The sequence below is a fragment of the Pararge aegeria genome, chromosome 23 (genome assembly GCF_905163445.1).
Source record: "Pararge aegeria chromosome 23, ilParAegt1.1, whole genome shotgun sequence".
Classification (NCBI taxonomy): Eukaryota; Metazoa; Arthropoda; class Insecta; order Lepidoptera; family Nymphalidae; genus Pararge; species Pararge aegeria.
The window spans coordinates 5,053,853-5,067,698 of record NC_053202.1 but is presented as its reverse complement, the minus strand read 5'-3'; positions in this window follow the sequence as shown (position 1 = coordinate 5,067,698).

Genomic DNA, 13,846 nt, shown 5'->3' with positions numbered 1-13,846 from the left:
AAATACATTATAACATACAGATAAACACCCAGACACTGAAAAACTTTCATGATTCCTGATTTAATTTCGTGAAATTAGTACCCATAACACACATAACACATACTTTGGGGCTAGATGGCGGTGTGTGTATTGCAAAAAAAAAAAAAATATCAATCAGCAATCTTAGTACACATAACACAAGCTACGCTTACTTTGGTGCTAGATGAAAATGATTGTCGTAGTATAATAATTATTTATTTGCACTAAATAAACTTTGACTAAATTTCGAGAAAGAGGTGAACCGCCGAATCCAACTCGTATAGGCAGCGTTCGGGAAACTTCATGACATCTTCTCGTCCAAAATCCCTCAGTGCCTGAAGACTAAAGTCTTCGAACAGTGCGTGTTGCCAGTGATGACTTACAGAACTGAAACATGGCCGCTTACTATGGACCTCATAAGAAGTCTCAGAGTCGTTCATGCTAGGAGTATCTCTACGTGATCAAATCAGAAATGAGGAGATCCGTAGAAGAACTAGAGTTACCGACATAGCTCAGCGAGTCGCGAAGCTGAAGTCGCAATGGGTGGGGCACATAGCTCGGAAAACCGATGGACGCTGGGGTCTTAAGGTGCTGGAATGGCGAGCCCGCACCGGTAAACGCAGCGTAGGTCGGTCCCCAACGAGGTGGACAGATGACATCAGGCGAATCGCTGGGAGCCGCTGGAGGCAAGCGGCCCGGGACCGTGTATTGTGGAACTCCCTACAAAAGACCTATGTCCAGCAGTGGACGTCCATTGGTTGATATGATGATGATGATGATGATGAAAATGCAGGAGACAAAAATCTTCTGATAAGGGATAAAACTACTAATTACCTACCAAAGTAAGGTAACAGGGAATAAGGAATTTTATTCTTGTTTATTCATAATCATCATCATGATCAGCCTAGTACCAGCCCACTACAGGTCACACGTCTCCTCTAAAAATGAGGAGGGTACAGGCCACAGTCTTCAAATCCAGCTGACCAAGTGCGGGTAGCAGACTGCACTCACCTTTGAAAAAGTTATGGAAAACTGATGAGAGACTGATGTATTACTTTACCTTCAATTTCTTAAATTATAAACGCACATAACTTCTAAAAGTTAGAGGTGCGTTGCGGGGATCGAACTCGGTTACCCAAGAAGGGAGGCAGAAGCTCGAATCAATAGGCTATCACCGCTTATACAATCATATATGGGCCTCATAAGAAGGCTCAGAGTCACTCAGCGGGCGATGGAGAGAGCTATGCTCGGAGTATCTCTACGCGAGAGTATCTCTAGTTCGGAGAAAGGATGGAGGTTGGGGTCCCAAGGTGCTGGAATGGCAGACCCGTACTGGTAAGCGCAGCGTTGGTCGGCCCCCAACGAGGTGGACAGACGACATTAAGCGCGTCGCAGGTAGCCGCTGGATCCAAGCGGCTCAGAACCATGGAACTTGGAACTCCCTACAAAAGACCTATGTCCAGCAGTGGACGTCTATCGGTTGATGTGATGATGAGAACGAACCGCCTTCGAAATTTGTTTATCATACTTGTACTCTTGAACCCATATATCATGGGTGAACACTGGATAAGTGAGATGTATTCTATATTTGACCACATATTTTAAATCGCCTCAGATTGCGAACCAGTTTGTGGCTTTAAAAATCGAATATAGGCTAATTCAAGCTATAGTTCATGGCCAGAATATGTTATTCCTGGTGGAGCTTGTGACACTTTAAACTTCACATATAAAATACCTTACGTATATATCACTATCTTTGATTATAAGTCGATAAAATATTTTAGTACGAATGTATAATTTATGGCCTCAGTAACTACTTATGGGTTGTGATTATGAGCGTAGTTTTAGTCTTGACTATCTGGTATATCGATATTAAATTTTTATCGATTACATTTACACTATACTAAGACTAATGCAGATATAATTAAATATGAAATCATGATATGTATTTCTTGGTGACCTTCTTTTCCTTCTTTACAGTAATGAAATCATTACTTCGATTACCAATATTTACTAGAGTTAAAAATATACTGTTCACTAAGCTAATCCAATCCATGGTTGTCGAAGGTGTGGTGGCCGTTGGACCCGGAAAGTCGTAAAGCGGAGACCGCAAAGTAGTGCGCCTAGTGTGGGACGCCCTCCATCGTGGACGGAAAGAGAGTGTAGATGAGAAGATGGATGATGTACATGAAGATGGAGGTGGCACTCTTTGGGAAAGGCTATTTTCGGAAGGGACAAATAGGCATGACGGTAGTACTTCCTCGAAAGACCTCTAATATAAAGAATGTTTTTTGATGTACATTAAAGAGTTTTGTCATCTCTTATAAAATTCTTAATGATCATTACATTTTATTAGAACCAAAGAGATGGAACCTTTTGGAATTGAAAAGTAAAGATTAAACTCCTAGAAATCAATGACCACCACAGTTATTTCGCAACATTTCAAGTGTTTCTTACTGAGCGTATATTTAAATGAGAAGTTTATAGATTTTCATACTGGTAGAAAGAGTCAAATATATTGAATACTACTAAAATTATGAACGTGAAAGTGTGTTTATTGGTGGTAAAAAAGTCTACTGTTAATATTAATAATTCTAAACTGTCCACAATTTGTACAGCTTTTTCGCTGCTTTTTTCATAATGTAAACACAAACTTACACTAAATAAGAAGTAAGATTACAGTACAAATCTATCTTATTATCTGTCGGGCGAAGAAATTACTATATCTTCGCCCGACAGGACCTCATGAATTAGGATATAATAGAATATTATTATACAGTGTCATCACAATATGTACAATAAGAAATGCAATAACAGTCTGCGCCAATCATTCTACTATCGCGTAGACTTTAGTAGATAGTAGATAGTCCCTAATGAATAGTCAATAGTCCCTAGTCACTAGGGTATCTATCTAGTATACTATTACTATCTACTATTACTATTACTACTAGGGCCTAGTCGATAGTCTAATATCGATATATGTAACGCGCAACCCGCGGCAGGATCAGGGATACGCGGGCAGTGGCGCAGTGGGTCGCCGGCCGCAGGAATGCGGAAACTATCCGACGCTACACACCGCGCAACACTGGGATTTGACTGCGGACCTATCTTCAGAATTCGGTATTTTTTTTAATTAATAAAAGGTAAAAATTGAGTGAAAAATTTGTTTGTAATAATAATAAATATACTACGACAATACACGCATCGCCATCTAGCCCCAAAGTAAGTGTAGCTTGTGTTATTGGTACTAAGGTAGCTGTTGAATAGTTTTATAAATCTAATACACATAAATACTTATAATATGCAGATAAACACCCAGACACTAAAAACAATCATTTTTATCACCCAAACATTTTCCAGTTGTGGGAATCGAACCCACGGCCTAGGACTTAGAAAGCAGGGTCGCTGCCCACTGTGCCAGTCAGACGTCTAATAAGAAATATCGATTGAAATTATACCTGATTTTTTTGTTTGTATAGTAGGTCATACATTAGATGTAGTTAGGTAGGTACCATATAAAATTTGTCAAATTTTATCGTGTGTTTAAATAAAATATATACCTATAAAGAGAAGCGGTGATAGCCCAGTGGCTTCACATGCGGGGGACCGAGTTCGAATTCCAGAAAGTTTCCTTTAACTTTTCTAAATTATGTGTGAATTTTATGCATTAAATCCGGTCTGCTATTCTACTACTAGGAAACGACACGAACGTGTTTTAAAACAAGGTCCATAAGTTACATTTTACTTTAACGCAACAGTCTTTTCATACTTATTTACAAGTGTCAAATGTTATACCAAGTGTTTGACGGTTATAGGCCCAAAGCATTCGCAACTTTTATTAAAAAGTTGGTTTTAAAATAATATCTCATTTGTTTACGCAACCTTCAATGCATTACTTACCACATCAGTACAGAAAGCTAGAATAACATGTATATGTAGGTCACATTCAATAAGTCTATGACTGCCAAATATAAATCAAATCGATTAGATTTATATTTAGTTTCAGATAATGTATTACAATATTAACATAAAACATTAAAACTCCAACTCCGATATAAAACAGAAATAAATCATACGTAATCTTGTAGTGTTAAACATCAACTAATAAATAATACATAACTTAAATTTTCAATTAATTTTATAACATCGTATATTAGAATAATTGTATGTTAGTATTTACCATAACCACAATGCTTTTATCTAAATTTATTCGTAGGTTTTTTATGACTTTGCCGCATAATGCCTACATTTTACATACATTTAAATTTTAAAAATAATAGGTTTATTTTATGTTTTAGTTTTACATTGCAAATTTTTCTTTCAACCAATGGAAGTCAATTTAAGATCTATGTCCAAGAGTTCGAGGCCAATTTCCTCCACGGTCTTATGCCGTTTGTATATCCACTGGCTTCCTGATACTCGCTTTATGTTTTATGACTACCAAATGCGAGGGTTCTATCAACACTGCGTTGAAACGCAGTTGTGGGTAGCAACTTCAGCGCCATGGGACTCTAACGTCTATCGTGCTCCGTGATACGTGCCCCTCCCAGTGACAATTTGGTACTAAATATTTAAGCAAAATTACATCCGGTCTTAATATTTAAAGGCTGTGAATTTTGATCAATTATTTACTAAATGTGATTAATATATAATCGTATATAATCCATATATAATTCGTTTAATCTCACATATTTGAAGCTTTCTGCCGTTAGTTTTCTGAAGTAGCCATGAACTTCCGGAAAAGCAATAAAACTGACGGAATATCTTTTTAAAAGTTGTATTCAATTTTTTTAAACACTCAGACACAGTCCAACAGATAACTCACAAAATCACTACAATAAATCAATCACAAAAAGCTAGACACGTAGATTTTGTTTGAAATATCTAGTACTATTATATTGCTCGAAGACTGTTAATTTCAAAATATTTAGACCTCAATTCTCAAGATAGATCCGAATGACCACTATACCGTGTGTATCCTTGTTTAACGGGACCCATATAACTAAAAATCAGGCGCTAGAATACCCGATAAAAAATGGATCCCTCCTCAAAAAAACCTTAAGGTCCTGTTAGGGGTACTGACCTTCGGGGGTGGATGACCCATTTAGTTTGAATGAGCTCATTATCTAAGGCGATATTTCAAACGTGACTTCCCTATTGTGTTCTCTCTATCTTATTTATTAACCAGTGGTTTTGTGATATAAGGTGTAATAGATTTTCTTAGTCTAGTCAATATACTGTTTATCGGAATACATTTACACTTCGTAGGTAGGTGTTGTAATAACTTGGTAAGTAAACAATTTTACGTAGCTGACAATAGCATGAATTCTATTGTACAAAAATATTTAAACTAAAGTTAAGTGACAGGTTTAAATATAGTTCTATCCGTGTTTACGAGAAACATCGTAAGAAGGATAGCTCATATTTTAGACATTTAAATTTTGTTAATATTAGAGTACAAAATAATATAATACACTAATATCACCGTTATTGAATAAAAATTGTATTTAGGTAGAATAAATATATCCTATCTATGTTTTTGTGGAAAAGGACATTACACCTACACAAATCCCTAACTAAACTAAACTAAAAATATGAAATAATGAATAAACAAACATAAAACTATTTCCGTTTTTTTTTTTTAATGAATAAACTAATTACACAATTTTATTACACATCGATAGCATGTAACGCTCAACAGCTGGACTTAAGGCCTCTCCCGACGGAAGGTTTTTTTGCCCATTTTTTTGCCCATTTTATTGCCACACGGGTTGGTGATCGCAGTAGATGGAGCTGCTTGGAGAGCGGGCAACAGTCATATCCCCTTAGTCACCTCGTACGAGACCTGCGGGAAGATGGGTGGTGTCTGTATTCTGTATTATTTTATTACCACTGGGTACCAATATAATATAGCATATTGATAAAGTATCTACTTTTTTTTTATCATCAAGACGATGACCATACTCGAAATCATATTTGATCGCATAGGAAATAGGTACAATATAATATGGCATTGGCTGGGCATTGGCAAAAATTGCATGCAATAAAACCTGCAAGGTCTAGTCTAGATATTTTAATATCTGGTTATTTTTACACATAGCTAGTCATTTAGTATTTAGGTCAATTCGGTTTCTAACGAGCAGCAGGTAAAGTTGAAAATAAGCCAATATCAGATGTTTATAATCATTGATTTGCATTCTTATTAATACGCGTGTACCACTAGTGTGGCACGATAGCTGTTTGGTGACCGCAGATTAAACTACAATAGGCATGGTGATGAATTACGAAAAACTGTCCTATGATGTTCAGAAGTATTATAAATGTCAATGTACGATTGTTTGTTTGTTACGCTTTCACGCAAAAACTACTTAACCGATCCTCATGAAACTTTGTACACATATTCTTGGAAGTGTTAAAAGCAATATAGGATACTTTTTATCCCGACATTAAGCTCGGTTCCTTTGGGAGAGGGGATGAAAGTGTTTGACGATTTTACACCATAACTCCGACGAATTATAACCGATTTAAATAATTATTTTTGTACTATAGAGGTAATAATATGTATTTAATTTTGTCCAAACTTTGTATAGATCTGAATTTGGTTGGAGATAGAGGACAGAACTCCTCAGCTACAGCAGCAAACCCCTCATTTAAGGCTTAACGATACTGAATACTTTAAATTTTATAAAACAGAACAACTAAATACAATGCCACATCAAAAAACAAAATCAAACGCAGACGAAGTCGCGGGCAACATCTAGTCTACTATATTTTTCTTATTACGTCAGTGTCTATGTCCAAAAATATCTTATTTATAAAGTAATTAAGATAAGTTGCCCAAATACAAGAGTATATGTTTTGAGCATTGGAATGAATATTTTAATGAGAGATCGCTTGATAAAAGTATATGGTACAGAACCATTCAATCTGAGCTTCCTTATATACCCTGGTATATAAATAGTACCATTAGTAGGAATAAGTTAGTTCTAGCATTCGGACTTAGATCTGGGCACATTTAGGCAAGTTCAAATATCTAATAAGGAAAGTTAATTCTCCCAATTGTGAAGTAGGTATGTGGTGAGGTACATGATGGTTTTGCTCCTACTAATGGCGCGTGTTCGAAATCACAGCGACAAACAACCAGGCAATAACCTATGAACTGAGTATAAACTTTATGAACATTGGCGTTTTTATCTCCTTAGCGAACCGTTGAGCATTTCAGCAAAGCAACTTTATAGATTCGTTGGTGATTCTCTTAAATTGTTGTAGTTTAAAATTAGGTTTAAACAGGATTCATATTGTGTGTAAGGATGGGTCCCTTAAAGTAGCGGTTAAAATGTAAGTGATTATTAGAGTAAGTGATATTTTTTTTTTATTTTTACACGCTTTTTATTAGCTTATTTATTCTTATGCCACAACGTAAGCGTAGCTTGTGTTCTAAGATATCTGTTTTTTTAATATTGTACTGATAAACACTCAGACACTGAAGAACATTCATGTTCATCACACAAGCATTTTCTATTTGTGGGAATCGAACCCACAGTCTTGACTTGACTCAGATATCAGGGTACCTGCCCACTGCGCTCCCTGGGGAAAGGTTAAAAATGTATCTTCTCCCACAGCTTTATCAACTCTCAGAGCACTGGCGCACTAGTGTATCGATTACAGTATCGATTACAATATCGATAATGATATCGATTATGATATCCATTATGACATCGATTATGATATCAATTACAATATCGATTATGATATCGATTACAATATTGACTGCAATATTGATTACAATATTGACTATAATATCGATAATTATATCAATATAATATCGATTATAATATCGATTATGATATCCATTATGATATCGATTAAAATTACGATTATAATATCGATTACGATATCGATTATGAAACCGATTATGATATCGATTATAATATCGATTACAGAATAGATTATAATATCAATTACGATATCGATTATGATATCGATTATATCTAGATTACAATATTGACTTTAATATCGATAATGATATCGATTATGATATCCATTATGACATCGATTATGATATCAATTACAATATCGATTATGATAGCGATTATGATATCGATTAAGATTACGATTATAATATCGATTACGCAATCGATTATGAAACCGATAATGATATCGATTATGATATCCATTATGACATCGATTATGATATCAATTACAATATCGATTATGATAGCGATTATGATATCGATTAAGATTACGATTATAATATCGATTATGATATCGATTATAATATCGATTACAGAATCGATTATAATATCAATTACGATATCGATTAAGATATCGATTATATATAGATTACAATATTGACTTTAATATCGATAATGATATCGATTAAGATTACGATTATAATATCGATTACGATATCGATTATGAAACCGATTATGATATCGATTATAATATCGATTACAGAATCGATTATAATATCGATTACAGAATCGATTATAATATCGATTAAGATATCGATTATGATATCGATTATATATAGATTACAATATTGACTTTAATATCGATTACAATATTGACTATAATATAGATTACAGTATAAATTATTATATCGATTACGATATCGATGATATTGGTTCAAACTATCTATCGATTGTAATATCGATTACAATATTGACTATAATATAGATTACAGTATAAATTATTATATTGATTACAATATCGATGATATTGGTTCTATCTATCGATTGTAATATCGATTAAAATATCGATTATAATATCGATAATGATAGCGATTATGATATCGATTATACTATCGATAACAGCATAGATTATAATATCGATTACGATATCGATTAAGATATCGAAAAATATATCGAATATAATATCGATTATAACATGAATGATGATAGCGATTATAATATCTATTACGATATCGATATCGATTACAATATTAACTTTAATATCGATTACAATTTTGACTATAATATCGATTACTGTATCGATTATAATATCGATAACAATATCGATATCATTTTTAATATCGATTACGATATCGATTATGATATCCATTATGATATCGATTCTAACTATGTATCGTTTAGAATATCGATTATAATATGAATTATGATATCGATAAAGATTACGATTATAATATCGATTACGATATCGATAATGATATCGATTACTATATTGACTTTAATATTGATTACAATATTGACTATAATATCGATTACAATATCGATTATAATATCGATTACGATATCGATTATGATATCCATTATGACATCAATTATGATATCAATTACAATATCGATTATGATAGCGATAATGATAACGATTAAGATTACGATTATAATATCGATTACGATATCGATTATGAAACCGATTATGATATCGATTATATATAGATTACAATATTGACTTTAATATCGATTACAATATTGACTATAATATAGATTACAGTATAGATTATTATATCGATTACAATATCGATGATATTGGTTCTATCTATCGATTGTAATATCGATTAAAATATCAATTATAATATCGATAATGATAGCGATTATGATATCGATTATAATATCGATAACAGCATAGATTATAATATCGATTATAACATGAATGATGATAGCGATTATAATATCTATTACGATATCGATATCGATTACAATATTGACTTTAATATCGATTACAATATTGACTATAATATCGATTACTGTATCGATTATAATATCGATAACAATATCGATTATGATATCGATTAAGATATCATTTTTAATATCGATTACGATATCGATTATGATATCCATTATGATATCGATTCTAACTATGTATCGTTAAGAATATCGATTATAATATGAATTATGATATCGATAAAGATTACGATTATAATATCGATTACGATATCGATAATGATATCGATTACAATATTGACTTTAATATCGATTACAATATTGACTATAATATCGATTACAGTATCGATTATAATATCGATTAAGATATCGCTTATGATATCCATTATGACATTGATTATGATATCAATTACAATATCGATTATGATAGCGATTATGATATCGATTAAGATTACGATTATAATATCGATTACGATATCGATTATGAAACCGATTATGATATCGATTATAATATCGATTACAGAATCGATTATCATATCGATTACGATATCGATTAAGATATCGATTATATATAGATTACAATGTTGACTTTAATATCGATTACAATATTGACTATAATATAGATTAGAGTATAGATTATTATATTGATTACGATATCGATGATATTGGTTCTAACTATCTATCGATTGTAATATCGATTAAAGTGTCGATACAGAATCGATTATAATATCGATTAAGATATCGATTATATATAGATTACAATATTGACTTTAATATCGATTACAATATTGACTATAATATAGATTACAGTATAGATTATTATATTGATTACAATATCGATGATATTGGTTCTATCTATCGATTGTAATATCGATTAAAATATCGATTATAATATCGATAATGATAGCGATTATGATATAGATTATACTATCGAGAACAGCATAGATTATAATATCGATTACGATATCGATTAAGATATCGAAAAATATATCGAATATAATATCGATTATAACATGAATGATGATAGCGATTATAAAATCTATTACGATATCGATATCGATTACAATATTGACTTTAATATCGATTACAATATTGACTATAATATCGATTACTGTATCGATTATAATATCGATAACAATATCGATTATGATATCGATAAAAATATAATTTTTAATATCAATTACGATATCGATTATGATATCCATTATGATATCGATTCTAACTATGTATCGTTAAGAATATCGATTATAATATGAATTATGATATCGATAAAGATGACAATTATAATATCGATTACGATATCGATAATAATATCGATTACAATATTGACTATAATATCGATTACAGTATCGATTATAATATCGATTACGATATAATATAGATTACAGTATAGATTATTATATCGATTCCGATATCGATGATATTGGTTCTAACTATCTATAGATTTTAATATCGATTAAAGAATCGATTATAGTATCGATTACGATATTGATTAAGATATCGATTATAATATCGATTACTGCATCGATTACAATATCGAGCGCGATATCGATTAAGATATCGATCATATATCGATTACAATATTGACTTTAATATCGATTACAGTATCGATTATAATATCGATTACGATATCAATTATGATATCGATTAGAATATAGATTACAATTTTGACTTTAATATCGATTACAATATTGACTATTATATCGATTACAGTATCGATTATAATATCGATTACGATATCAATTATGATATCGATTTAGATATCGACTATAATATCGATTACAGTATCGATTATAATATCGATTACGATATCGATTATGATATCGATTAAAATATCGATTACAGCATCGATTACAATATCGATTGCGATATCGATTAAGATATCGATTATATATCGATTACAAAATTGACTGTAATATTGATTACAATATTGACTATAATATCGTTAACTATATCAATATAATATCGATTATAATATCGATTATGATATCCATTATGATATCGTATATGATATCGATTAGAATATCGATTATAATATCGATTATAATATCGATTATGATATGGATTTTGATTGCGATTATGATATCGATTAAGATTACGATTATAATATCGATTACGATATCGATTATGATATCCATTATGACATCGATTATGATATCAATTACAATATCGATTATGATAGCGATTATGATATCGATTAAGATTACGATTATAATATCGATTACGATATCGATTATGAAACCGATTATGATATCGATTATAATATCGATTACAGAATCGATTATAATATCGATTACGATATCGATTAAGATATCGATTATATATAGATTACAATTTTGACTTTAATATCGATTACAATATTGACTATAATATAGATTACAGTATAGATTATTATATCGATTCCGATATCGATGATATTGGTTCTAACTATCTATAGATTTTAATATCGATTAAAATATCGATTAAAGAATCGATTATAGTATCGATTACGATATTGATTAAGATATCGATTATAATATCGATTACAGCATCGATTACAATATCGATTGCGATATCGATTAAGATATCGATCATATATCGATTACAATATTGACTTTAATATCGATTACAGTATCGATTATAATATCGATTACGATATCAATTATGATATCGATTTAGCTATCGATTAGAATATAGATTACAATTTTGACTTTAATATCGATTACAATATTGACTATTATATCGATTACAGTATCGATTATTATATCGATTACGATATCAATTATGATATCGATTTAGATATCGATTAGAATATCGATAACGATATCGATTATAATATCGATTGTAATATCGATTGTAATATCGATTAAGATATCATTTTTAATATCGATTACGATATCGATTATATATAGATTACAATATTGACTTTAATATCGATTACAATATTGACTATAATATCGATTACTGTATCGATTATAATATCAATAACAATATCGATTATGATATCGATTAAGATAACATTTTTAATATCGATTATGATAGCGATTATGATATCGATTAAGATTACGATTATAATATCGATTACGATATCGATTATGAAACCGATTATGATATCGATTATAATATCGATTACAGAATCGATTATAATATCGATTACGATATCGATTAAGATATCGATTATATAAAGATTACAATATTGACTTTAATATCGATTACAATATTGACTATAATATAGATTACATTATAGATTATTATATCGATTGCGATATCGATGATATTGGTTCTAACTATCTATCGATTGTAATATCGATTAAAATATCGATTACAGAATCGATAATAATATCGATTAAGATATTGATAATATATAGATTACAATATTGACTTTAATATCGATTACAATATTCAAATTCAAATTCAAATTCAAATTCAAATTCATTTATTTCAAGTAGGCCTACTTTATAAGCACTTTTGAAACGTCAAGTATTGACTATAATATAGATTACAGTATTGATTATTATATCGATTACAATATCGATGATATTGGTTCTATCTATCGATTGTAATATCGATTAAAATATCGATTATAATATCGATAATGATAGCGATTATGATATCGATTATACTATCGATAACAGCATAGATTATAATATCGATTATAACATGAATGATGATAGCGATTATAATATCTATTAAGACATCGATATCGATTACAATATTGATTTTAATATCGATTACAATATTGACTATAATATCGATTACGATATCGATTATGAAACCGATTATGATATCGATTATAATATCGATTACAGAATCGATTATAATATCGATTACGATAAAAATTAAGATATCGATAAAGATTACGATTATAATATCGATTACGATATCGATAATATCGATTATAATATCGATTATGATATCCATTATGATATCGTATATGATATCGATTAGAATATCGATTATAATATCGATTATAATATCGATTATGATATGGATTTTGATAGCGATTATGATATCGATAAAGATTACGATTATAATATCGATTACGATATCGATAATGATATCGATTACAATATTGACTTTAATATCGATTACAATATTGACTATAATATCGATTACTGTATCGATTATAATATCGATAACTATATCAATATAATATCGATTATAATATCGATTATGATATCCATTATGATATCGTATATGATATCGATTAGAATATCGATTAT